At 40.5% G+C, this 11,905-nt stretch overlaps 1 pseudogene; it reads left to right on the top strand.

The window, feature by feature from the left end:
• Positions 1-8,525: 8,525 nt before the first annotated feature.
• Positions 8,526-11,905, top strand: part of LOC119292552 — a 33,346-nt pseudogene continuing 29,966 nt past the window's right edge.

Below are 11,905 nucleotides of genomic sequence, written 5' to 3'. Positions count from 1 at the left end.
GGCTTACTGGGGTGGAGGTTGAAGATGAACTCTAGGCCCTTGATTTCGTATCCAACGGCTAGAAAATCGACTGACCATATATGAAAAAGTCAGTCGACTGACGTGTAGCCTCACCTCTAGTGTGTTCAGTTTCGACAGTAAAATTCAGTTTCAACAGCAAAATTCAGTTTCGACAGTTAAGTTCAGTTTCGATAGTTAAATTCAGTTTTGACAGTTAAGTTCAGAGATGAGCAGCTGATGTATTTTACATCTATAACTTTGTGGTTATGTATTTTACGTCTATTGGAGATGCTATTAGAATTCCACTTAGGTTAACGTTGTCTCTCTTGTCCTGCTTCAGCCTCGATGTTGTACAACTCACCGGAGCTGCTCCAACGACGAAACCCTCCATCACAGCGGAGCAGTACACCGGGTTCCATCTCTAGACGCCTAAGATCTTCTTCCCCTCCTCCGACAGCCAAGTCAGCCGGAGCATGCTCACCGACCAACCCAATCACGCTGAGATCGACATGGCTTCGCCAAAGAGTTTGTACACTTATTGCATCTTTTTTTACTCTACATGTTATATATATTGTCCACTGAGCACACGTAGTAACATGAAATACGATTATTTTATCCTACTATCTGACAAGCAGTGAGGTACCAGGCAACTTAGCTATCCGTGATGGACTCTCTTGAACGCCATCATTATTTATCTTTGCGCGTTTGAGCTGGCATTTGTCGATGGGTCTCGGAGTTGAGCTAGTAGGGCAGTGGCCAGGGTCCAAAGTAATAGAAGTAGCACAAAAACATTTTTTAGTGTAGGTTTTTCCTTGCTCCAGCCTGCCTACTAGAATCGCCAGTGCTTGAAAGGAAAAGTGAAGGAAAAACATAGGAATTGGAATGTTTCTTATGGTACTACTATTCATGAATTTGGTTCAAAGGAATGGAGCAAAGGAAAACTGTAGGATTTGTTCCTTTAGTGTCTCCTTGAAACAAAAACCATAGGAATTTTAATTTCCACTTGTCCTCCTCTTCAAATTCCTATTCATGAAGCACAAGACTAAGAAATAGTAGCATAATAGCATTATAGCCATACATTTTCCTGTGGTTTGACTTAATCTCACCATGCTTCTTTGCATCCTGTGATCTTCCAATTCTTGTGAATCAAACACCCAGATTGGAAGAAATCCTGTGTTTTGAAATTCTCTGTTTTGCACGTGCATTCCTACCCTATTCCTGTCTATTTCCTATCCCTGCATTGTTAGAATCCTCAAATTCAAACAAGCCCTTACACAATTACTTCTGTTACAGATATGTGTCAAAGAAAACCTTGTGTGGTTTGTCCTGCTCCTGCGGTACTGTGTTCCACCCCAGCTCAGCTGCTCCAATGATGGAACGGTTCACCACAGCAGGGATCCACCTCAGATCTTCTTCCCCGCTATCGGAAGCCACGATAACTACATTACCATCATCAACTGAGCAGATGACCTTGAGGACTACATGGGTCCGCAAGAGAGGTCACACTCTTCCGTGTCTGCTTATGTTATGCATCGCTTAATATGATGACATGCTACTTTATTGTCGTGTTTACCTATTAGACTCTGAGTCAGGTCCAAACTAATGCGGAAACTTGAGTTTTTAAATGGTTGTGGGGTACATATTGGGGCAGCAATCAGTACTATTGGTTTACTATCTGGTTAATCTTGGGTGTCTACTATGAGTTTCATGTTGGGTGCAAACAAACATAAAAGGAGCCATTATCTGCATTTTTAACTAAAGCTATTATCTGCCTGCTATCATTGGTTTTGGGTCTATCCACAGTTTGCTACCATCACTCTGGATTTTTGCATGCACTCCTTACATAATCTCACTATGTTTTATTTCTATGCATGTCAGTTATTGTACACAATGGAACTTAACATGTAGAGCAAAAGAGATGAGCCTTGCGTGGTAACAAAATTTCATGCAGACGTCGCTCCATGGTGGGCGCAAAGGCAGCCCCCCTTCACCCATTTCGGATCGTAATCAAGAAGAAGATAACTGTTCTGAGGGGGATTCAGAAGGAGAATACCACTCCTATTCACCCCCTGAGGTCTTCGCTCTAACTTGGCATGCTGATGTTGGTAATATCATGCATATGGTGCCTTGCATTGCTTACTGTATACATCAAAGATGTCATCTACTTAGTTTAGACATGCATTGTGTCAAAGCCATCTGTTTAGTTTCTTTATCGTATATGTGAATCATGCAATGCCATCTTGTTTAGCCAGGCATCATATATGTGAATTTTGCAATGCCACCCTGGTTAGCCAGTCATCTTATATGTGATCATGCCATCATTTTTTTATTACGTGTTAAATTTGTCAACATTTTTAGTACATTCAATTACTCTTCCTGTGCATCAGCCATTCGACACGGTCATGGAAAAATCTGGAGTGGAAACAAGGTCTTCAGAGCAGATAATGCTATCTGACGAAGTGCATGTCTTGCTAGTTACAGATAGATCCTCATAGGAGGATTCAGAGACAGATGACCAGTCCTATCCCCCTAGGTGCATGCTCTAACTTGGCAGGGTTATGTTGTTCATATCGTGTGTATGGTATCTTGCATTGCTATGTCATTTGCTTAGTTTAGACATGCTTTGTGTGAAAATGCCACCTGTTTAGTGTCTAATTACTATATATGTGAATTATGCAATGCCATCTTGTTGCAAGGCATTATATATGTGAATTATGCAATGCCATGCTATTTAGCCAAGTGTCATATATGTGATTTATTTCATGCCGTCCTTTTTTGTATTTCTCATTGCATTTTGTCGACAATGTTTGTATATTCAACTGCTCTTCATGTGCATCATCCATTTGAATTGGTGATGGAGAAATCTGGAGTGAAAACAAGGTCTTCAGAGCAGACAATGCTACCTGCCGAAGCAGATATCTTGCTGGTTACAGATAGCTCTTCAGATGAGGATTCAGAGGCAGATGACCAGTCCTATTATCCCCCTGAGGTGTATGATCAAACTTGGCAGGGTTATATTAGTCATATCATGCATATTTTGTATTGCAATGCTTAGTTTTTACATCATATACACAATATTGAATGCCATCTCCTTAGTTGACACATCATATATGCGATTGCCCTCTCTTCACTTTCTTAGTATATAAACCATATATTTGAATTATATGATGCCATGATGTTTACATAGATAGCATGTATCTGAATTATGGCATGCCAACCCATTTTCTAAAGACATAATATAGTTATATCATCTCATCCTATTTACATAGTCATCATATTTTGGATTATGTCATTCTATCTATGAATTATATCATGCAATCATGTTTCCATCGACGACATGTTTGTGACTTATGGCATGCCAACCACTTTAATAGGCACATCATATAGTTATATCATGTCATCATGTTTACATAGTCATGATATTTTGAAGTATGTCATTCTATCTTGTTTATTTAGCCATGATACATGTGAAATTGTGTCATGCTATCCTGTTTAATTATCCATCATATATGTGAAATTATGTCCTGCTATTGTGTGTGGTTAGACAACATAAATGTGAATTGTTTCATGCTATGTTTTCTTCCCTACTATCCATTGCACGTGTCTATCTTACAATGTCTGTACATTCAATTACTTTTCTTGTTTATCAGCCATTTCAATTGGAGGGGTGATGGCAGTATCTGTGGGAGTAAAAACATGGTCTTCAGAAAAGATCGTTCTACCTGTCGATGCAGATAGAACCACGGTTGTACTTGCCCAAGAACCAGACCCACCACACATAACCCAGACTCACGCAGATACCCCTACCCAGTTGGACAGAGAACCAGCTACACCCCTTCTAACCCCAACCCCAACAGATAGTAACCCAGTTCCGGTTGACACAGCACCGTCTCCACCACGGAGCACCCAAACACGAGTAGTTAGTAAGGCAATTGCAGTGCCCAAAGCACAAGGACCACCACTCTGAACCCCAAGCCAATGCTTAAAGCAGAAGAAGAATTGTTCTTAGGTCAGGTTCCATAGCTATGGTTCATACTACTTTGCTCTTGCATCACTGTATTTACTCATACCAACTAATTTCAAATTTGAAGGATGCATTTGAAACTCCAATGGCGCAACAAGTATGTTTGAAACCTATTTCTTTAACGTGTTTGATGTTGTAACTTGCTCTATGTTGATTTCAGTTTCAATTGAATAAACAGTTATGTTCTCATGCCATGCACATTACAAGTGTTGTTATTGATGTGTAGTTTCCCACACTTATATTCTGTCTTTTCTGCTTTGTCTTAAATAGATATGATTCAAACTATATTTATATTGATTTGGCAACATAAACTAGAATGATATAGACCATACAGTGACCATACTATATAGATATATGTTTGTTTCATGCTATTATCTTGTCCACCTTACTACTGAACTGGTTTACCAAAATGAGTTTCATATACTACATTGTAAACCTGCGATGTGTTTGTTTGTTTCTCTTTTAGAACGCAGATAAAATATTGGAGAAGAGTACCCGGTTATGCAATGGTAAAAGAATTAATGCAGATAAGGTTCAAGGTAGTGAGACATCCCTGTTGGTCTCCAAGAAAGCAGATAAAAAGTATATTGAAGACACTGAGACAACCCCAAAGTCCTGTCTTGATGTAGTGTTCGAGTTACTGGCTACTACTGCTGGCACCAGCTCTTCGAACTCGCTGCCTGAATCAGTTCGGCATCTTGAGTCTCAACTTCAAGTTGAAAGACATCGATCAGATGTTATGCGACAGGAAGCCGAAGGACTGAGGAAGTCCCTGCAGAATTCAGATGCATACTTTCTGGTGCAACAGCAAGTGCTTGAGGATTTAAGCGCCAAACAAGAGAAAGTTTATAAGCTCGCTAAGCATTTTGCCTGCATTATGGGTACGCAGGATATTGTTTTTTGAGCTCTTCTGAAGTGGTTTCAGTTCTGGACTTGTTTTGCTGTGGCATTTATTTGCACTGGTGGCCAGTGGATGTAATATGTGTAATACCGTGATAGCCTAGTGTAAGTTGCTTGCTTATTTATTTCCTTATTGTCTTTTTTATTTGTTTGCTTGTAGACAGTGCAGTTCTTTTTTCTCGGTTTGCTAGTGACCGCAATAACCTATTTTTAAAACTAGGCCAGAATAACCATGGGCTACATATTTACTGTAGTTACCATGGGCCTCCTACGGGCCGTAGAAACAATGGGCCTTCTACAGGGTGTAGAAACAACGGGCCTTCTACGGGTTGTAGACACAATGGGCCTTCTATGGGTCGTATCATCAATGGGCCTTCTACGGGCCATATGATCGATTGGCCAAACATGTGCCAATAACAAACTGCATTATGGTCGTAAACGGGCTACAGTTGGAATCATCCGTTCATGGGCCGACCATAACGGGCCGTCGTTAATCGGCCGTATTTGATGACGCTATGAAAACGGCTCAACGTATTAACATGCCACAAACGAGCCGACTGTAACCACGAGCTGAATTTGGCCCACAAGGAGAAAATGACAGTAACGGTCCGTAAGTAAACGAATGCTGGAAATGAGCCCAAGAATAAATGGGCCCTGAGAACGCCGAAAGATAACATGTGGTTGGACAGTCTGAGGTTGACTTTCACTCTGATTTGTAGTGTGGTAGGAAATTCTTCCATTTCGTTCCTTCCACAACATCCATGTAACCAGTAGGGGGTGCTGACTTAATAGGGAACCTACCCAGAAAATGCCCCCTTTTCCGGTCCGGTTAACAAAGCCTGTAAACCAAGAGCGGAGCGAAGAGGTAAAATATCACTTTTACTCTTATCTTGAATATCCTGTACCATTGACGCCCAGGTGGCCCAGGTGCTCCCGTGATACGGGCTCCTAGGTCGTTGGATATCAGATTGAATGACATCTAGGAGCTGCTGTAGCTGGTGTACCCACGTGTAATTTGTGGACTCCTGGAGGGTTTTCTTGCAAAAATGTTTGACATCTCTCCTGTGCGCCCATGGATCTAAGACCCGAGGGCCGAGCTTGTACTGGAGCACCAAGCTCAGGTGCTCCGGGAGAACCGGATATTTTCCCGCTACATTAGGGTGTGTTTGGTAGCCTGCGTGTAGGGTGCATGAGGCTAAAAGTTCCCTACCCAACCCACTTTCAGGTGTTTGGCAGGGTGTATGGGCTCTTCTGGGCATAGCCCATCTGATGCTAAAAAGGCCCCGAGCTATGCTCGTTGGAGCACCCACATACATGTGAGCTTCGGTCAGTGAGGCTCGGTTCGACCCCCGCAAAAATCTCCTCCCGGCCCACTACGATCAAACGACCTCTCTCCCAAATAGTTTTTCCTCTCGCTCGGACCACCCCTCCCTGACCTAGCCGCCACCCCTCGCCCCCCTCTCTCTCCCACGAACTCCATGGCGACTACCACCTGATCTGCATCCCCATCGGCCCCCTTTGATCTTGTACCTCGCCGCCGTCACCGCCGCCACGGTCAACCTCGCCGCTGCCCTGGTCTTCAAATCGCGGCCGCCCCACGTAATCTCGCGGCTGCCAGGAGAGGTAGCTACTCTGCCTCCTTCCCCCTCTTCCCTCCTCAACCCTTCCTTCCTGCCTCGGCCTCTGAGAGGCGCTGCTGCGTGACCAGGGATGAGCCGCTGCTGCGTGACCATAGATTAGGCGTTTTTTTCCTGTACAGAGAGCTCTTGTTCATATAGCCGTATATGGTTTAGACAAAAAAATATTCTATGTTCCCTTATGATGATGGGTTAAACTGATTACAATAGATGTATAACTTTTCATTGTTGTACCTATTATGGTCATATTTAAGTTTTTTCATTGCTTGTCATGCTGAAAAAAAATCTGTTGTGCTAAGTTTCGATTTGTTTGTATTGTCATAGATGGATGAATTGGCAACAAAAAAAAGGCAATTAATTGTGAGAGGAGCCGGTCTAGTGGCTGGATTGTATGCATACAAGATGCTCATGTTTAGAAGAGCTAGGCAACAAACCGCGAGGATAACCGTGGGCAGCATGGCCGATCGTGCCATATCTAGAGAGTCAAATTTGAGATATATTTATCACTCTAGTGATATAAATTGTTCAAATCTATTAAGGATGAAAAAAGCTCATTTTTTCGTTTGTGTGCTATATTTAGAGAGAGAAATTTGTTGTTGGATAACATCCATACTTCTATCGAGGAACAAGTATCCATGTTTCTTCTAGTAGTTGGCCATAACCAAAGATATAGGACACTTCAACCGATCTTTAGAAGATCTATCGAAGTTATTAGTAGGTATTTTAAGGCAATGCTTTATGCTATTGGGGAGTTGAGAGATGAGACGATTCGGCCTCTCCAACCATTGTCATCATAAAATGCAAGAAAGCACTCGCTTCTATCCATATTTCAAGGTAATTATTTTTGCAAACAAATACAAACAATCAATGGGACTTATGAATAACAATCATTTGCCTTTTTTAATTAGGATTGTGTTGGAGCAATTGATGGGACTCATGTGCTTGCTAGAGTCCCAAAAAGTATCTCAGCTGCCTTTAGGGGTAGAAAGGTGGGGACTACCCAAAATGCCATGGCTACGGTAGACTTTGATCTAAAGTTTACCTATGTACTTGCGGGATGGGAGGGATCAGCTCATCATTCCCTTATACTTGCAAATGCATTGGAGAGGGAAGATGGGTTGAAAGTTCGTATAGGTAATAAATTAGGGCCTACCACCTAAATATATTAATATTTCTACCCATAGCTAATAGTTGCTATTTCATAGGAAAATTCTTCCGTGTTGATGCGGGGTATGCTGTGAGGTCGGGTTTTCTTCCACCATACCGTGGCACGAGGTACTACTTGAAAGAGTATGGATGAGGGAACCATCCTCAAAATGCTGAAGAGTTGTTCATCTTAAGACACTCTTCTTTGAGGACAACGGTTGAAAGGGCTTTTGCCGCATACAAAAACCGTTGGAAGTTTGTCTACAATAAGCCATTCCATGGTTACAAGACCCAAGTAAAAGTAGTGCTAGCTTGTGCAATTCTACACAATTGGGTACTTCAATATGGTGAGATGAGTATTTCCCACCGATCCGGAACCCAATGATGTAGATCACAATGATATTGTCCATGACAATATTTCTTGGGCTCATAAGAGAGATGAATTTGCAAATCAGATGTGGGCGAATAGAGGGCTAGCAAACATTTGATGTATCATGTGTCTTGGTGTTGTAAAACAATTGATGTGTTCCTTGTTGTTGTAAAACTATTGCTGTACCGTTATATTTATGTGCTGAAACATGATTTTGAGCTGCTGAAATATGCTTTTTATGTGCTGAAATGTGTGTTTGTGTGTTGGAATTCATTTTTATGAGCTGAACCATGATTTTGAGCTGCTGAAATATGCTTTTTATGTGCTGAAATGTGTTTTTGTGTGCTGGAATTCATGTTTATGAGCTGAAACATGATTTTGAGCTGCTGAATTACGCTTATTTATGTGCTAAAATATGTTATTAACTTCTGGATTGTTTATGTTGGAGATGGATGATGAGGTGGAGGAGGTTGCAAGTGTTGGTGCTCTTCCCAAGAAGGCCCCCAAGGTCATGAATTGGACTCCACCTATGTCAGCGTTGATTTTGAAATGACTTTCAGAGGTGGCGGCAAGAGGTGCCAAGACTGATAAAGGATTCAAAGAGGTTGAAAAATTGAAAGTTGCAAAGCATATATCTTCTTTCGTTGGTTATGACATGTCTATTACCCAAGTGCACAATCATATTCACAAGTGGAGGAATAGGTGGACAAGGCTTGTCTATTTGAAGGGTTTAAGTGGGGCACTTTGGGATGATGACAAGAAGATGGTAGTGCTAGAAGAACAACACTATTTGGGCCACACGCAGGTATGCATGTACATGTACCAGCCCTTTTTGAATGCTAAAATGAGTTATCTTAGTGCTCAAACGGTGTTAAAATGATATAGTTTTGCCAAAAATGGTGATGATTCATAGCTGAAATGATGTCTCAGTTAATTATTTTTGTTCAAATGGTGTTGTAGGATCATCCAACAGATGCTAAATTGCTCAATTCTCCACTGGAGAACTACAGCTACAAGGAACTTTGCTTCGCTAATAAGCATGCCACTGGGATGTATGCAATGGGCCCCGGTGTGCCCCTAGGAATGCCTATTGTTGTCGAAGACAAGGATAAACTGAATGTCATGGAGGGGGAAGGAACAACAGATGAGGTATTGCAACATCAGCCTGGGTCTAACTTTGTACTTCCTACTGCTAGTGCCACTAAGGACCCTTCTCCTACTTCAAATGAGAAGAGAAAGAGGGCATCTGGCTTGACTGAGGAGGACTCAATCCAGTGTAGCAACATGACTGATGCTATGCGTGAGATTGCAAGTGCTATCAACAACACTTGACATGTTGAGACACACCCTACTTGTACAATGCTGTCATGGACCTTCTTGTGTTTGAGCAAGATGAGCGCTTGGCTGTTTTAGATTATCTCACAGAACATAAGGCAAAAGGCCTTAACTTTGTGAAGATGAATGACGAAGTCCGAAAAGCATCGTTCAAGAGAATCTTGAAAGCCAATCCCGATCTTCTTTGAGTTGTTGTTAGTTGGTACTTGATGAGACTATCCCTTTTGTAATGCCTTTATAAAGTGTACTTCAAATGAGACTATGTAATATTAATCTAGTGATGCACTGCTACCAATTATGGTTATTATGTCTTATTTAATATGAATCTAGTGATGCACTGCTTCAAATTAAGGTTATCATGTGTTATGTTAATTGTTGATTATTTTATTTATATTATCATTGTTCAGATTATGTTGGCATGGTAACATTTTATTGCTCGAATTGTTTCATGAATTGTCGAAATGTTGTTTCAATATTTTTCTTGGTGGAAAAAAAATCGTTCATGCAGCATACCTCAGATACAGGCTACCAAACACGGTCTCAGTGCAACATGTCTTGTCTGATGCAGCCTACCAAACACAGTCTCAGCTCAGCATGCATGAGTACATACATTGCTACCAAACAACTACAGTTGCATGTACTGAGCATGTCCATACTAAGCATGTCTCATATGGGAACAACTATGCTAGGGTGGGAACAACTACCAAACACACTCTAGTGTCCTTCCATGTTGAGCGGTCAGCTGGCGGCAGCACCAACAGCCGCCGATGCAATCTAGTCTTTAGGTTGCAGCTATTTTGCGACGACTCGATCGAGGTCTTTTTGGCAGGGATTTTTATCCGGCCCCAAGTCGATCGGGGATTTGGTGAATCTCTCCCCCTTCACCAATCCCCTACCCTCTCATCTAAATCCTTCTCGCATAAAAATATTGTTTGGTATGTAGGGTTTATTATATTGAGATAAGATTAAGCAAATAGCAATCTCAGATGGCCGACGTTTGTTGTGGCACATGTAGTTTGGCCGCTTCTGATTCGGCTCAGGGCTGTGAAGACGTGCGCAGTAAAAGTGGTGGTTGTGTGAGCCTTGAAATCTGAAGCAGCAACATGTACTACTGGAACGAGATCCTCTGACTTAGAAGAAACTACTACCGAGGAATGTCCTACACCCAGCGTCGTTGATCTACATCCGATGACACTCGCTACCAGTGCCACTTCCACTCGCATGGACACGAAAACAAGCAGCCCATACGACCCAGTATGCCGAGAACTCCTCGCTCTTGCATCACTGCATATGTTTGGAATTTCCTATTCGCCGCTCTCTGCGGCAAGAAGTCGCAGGTTCACACAGGTGGTCGATCTGATAGGTTGTATTGGACCGGCCTGTTTAAGCGCTTTTAGCGTTCCCGGTTTTGGGAACCTTCTAGAAGTTCCCAGCCGATTTTTTACAGTTTTGGGAACCTTCTAGAAGGTTCCTGAATCGGATTTCTTTCTTTTCTGTTCATGTTTCCGTTTTTTTCTGTTTCTTTTCTCCCTTTCTCTCCTTCTTTCCTTTTTCTGTTTATTTTCTTTACTTATTTCATTTTTGTTTCTTTTTTCTCCGATTTTTATTTTATTTTAATTTTCATTTTTCTTTCTCAGATTTCTTTTCCTTTTTCAAAAAATGTTCGCATTTTTCCTGTTTTCAAATTTTGTTCATGACTTGCAAAATTTGTTTGTTTTGTTTCAAAATATGTTCATAATTTCATGAAATGTTCCATTTACAAATATTTGTTCAAAAATTCAAAAAATGTTTGTCGTTTAAAATTTGTTCAGAATTTCATAATTTGTTCACAAGTTCAAAAAAGTTTCATGTTTTTCAAAAACATTTTCTGTAGTTTTAAATTCTTTGTTTGCAAAGGCAAAATAATGTTCTTGTCTATGAGAATGTTCAGAAATTCAAAATATGTACGCACATTTTCAATATATAGACCATTTTTTTGAATTTTTGAACAAATTTCAGGTTCGAGAACATTATTTTGGAATGTTTCAAAAATTCTTCACGTTTCAAAAATTGTTTGCAATTTTCAAAAAATGACCGTTTTTGAAATTTTGTTTCGTATGTTTTTCTTTAGAAAAACACATCTTTAAAAAATTGTTCATCATTCTAAAAAATGTTCCTGTTTTGAGTTCCCGTTTTGAATAAAAATTACAAATTAATGTTCTTGTTCGCAGAATTTGTTCACAAATTAAAAAATGCTCCTCTTTTTGAGAAGTGTTCACAAGTTCAAAAAATGTTTGCATTTTGTCAAAACTTGTTCATGATTGTGAATTTTTGTTCGGAATTTAACAAAATGTTCATATTTTTTCAGGATTTGTTCACAAATTCAAAATATGTTCCTGTTTTTAGTTTTTTTCAACAATTCAAAATATTGTTCACATTTTCAAAAAACTTGTCCGTTTTTATCAGAACTGATCATAATTTTAAAAATGTTCTTGTTTTTCAATATTTGTCCAC

Source organism: Triticum dicoccoides, chromosome 4B (assembly GCF_002162155.2).
Source record: "Triticum dicoccoides isolate Atlit2015 ecotype Zavitan chromosome 4B, WEW_v2.0, whole genome shotgun sequence".
NCBI classification, from domain to species: Eukaryota; Viridiplantae; Streptophyta; class Magnoliopsida; order Poales; family Poaceae; genus Triticum; species Triticum dicoccoides.
Note: the sequence above shows the minus strand (reverse complement) of the source record. Positions and strands in the feature narration are given on the sequence as shown.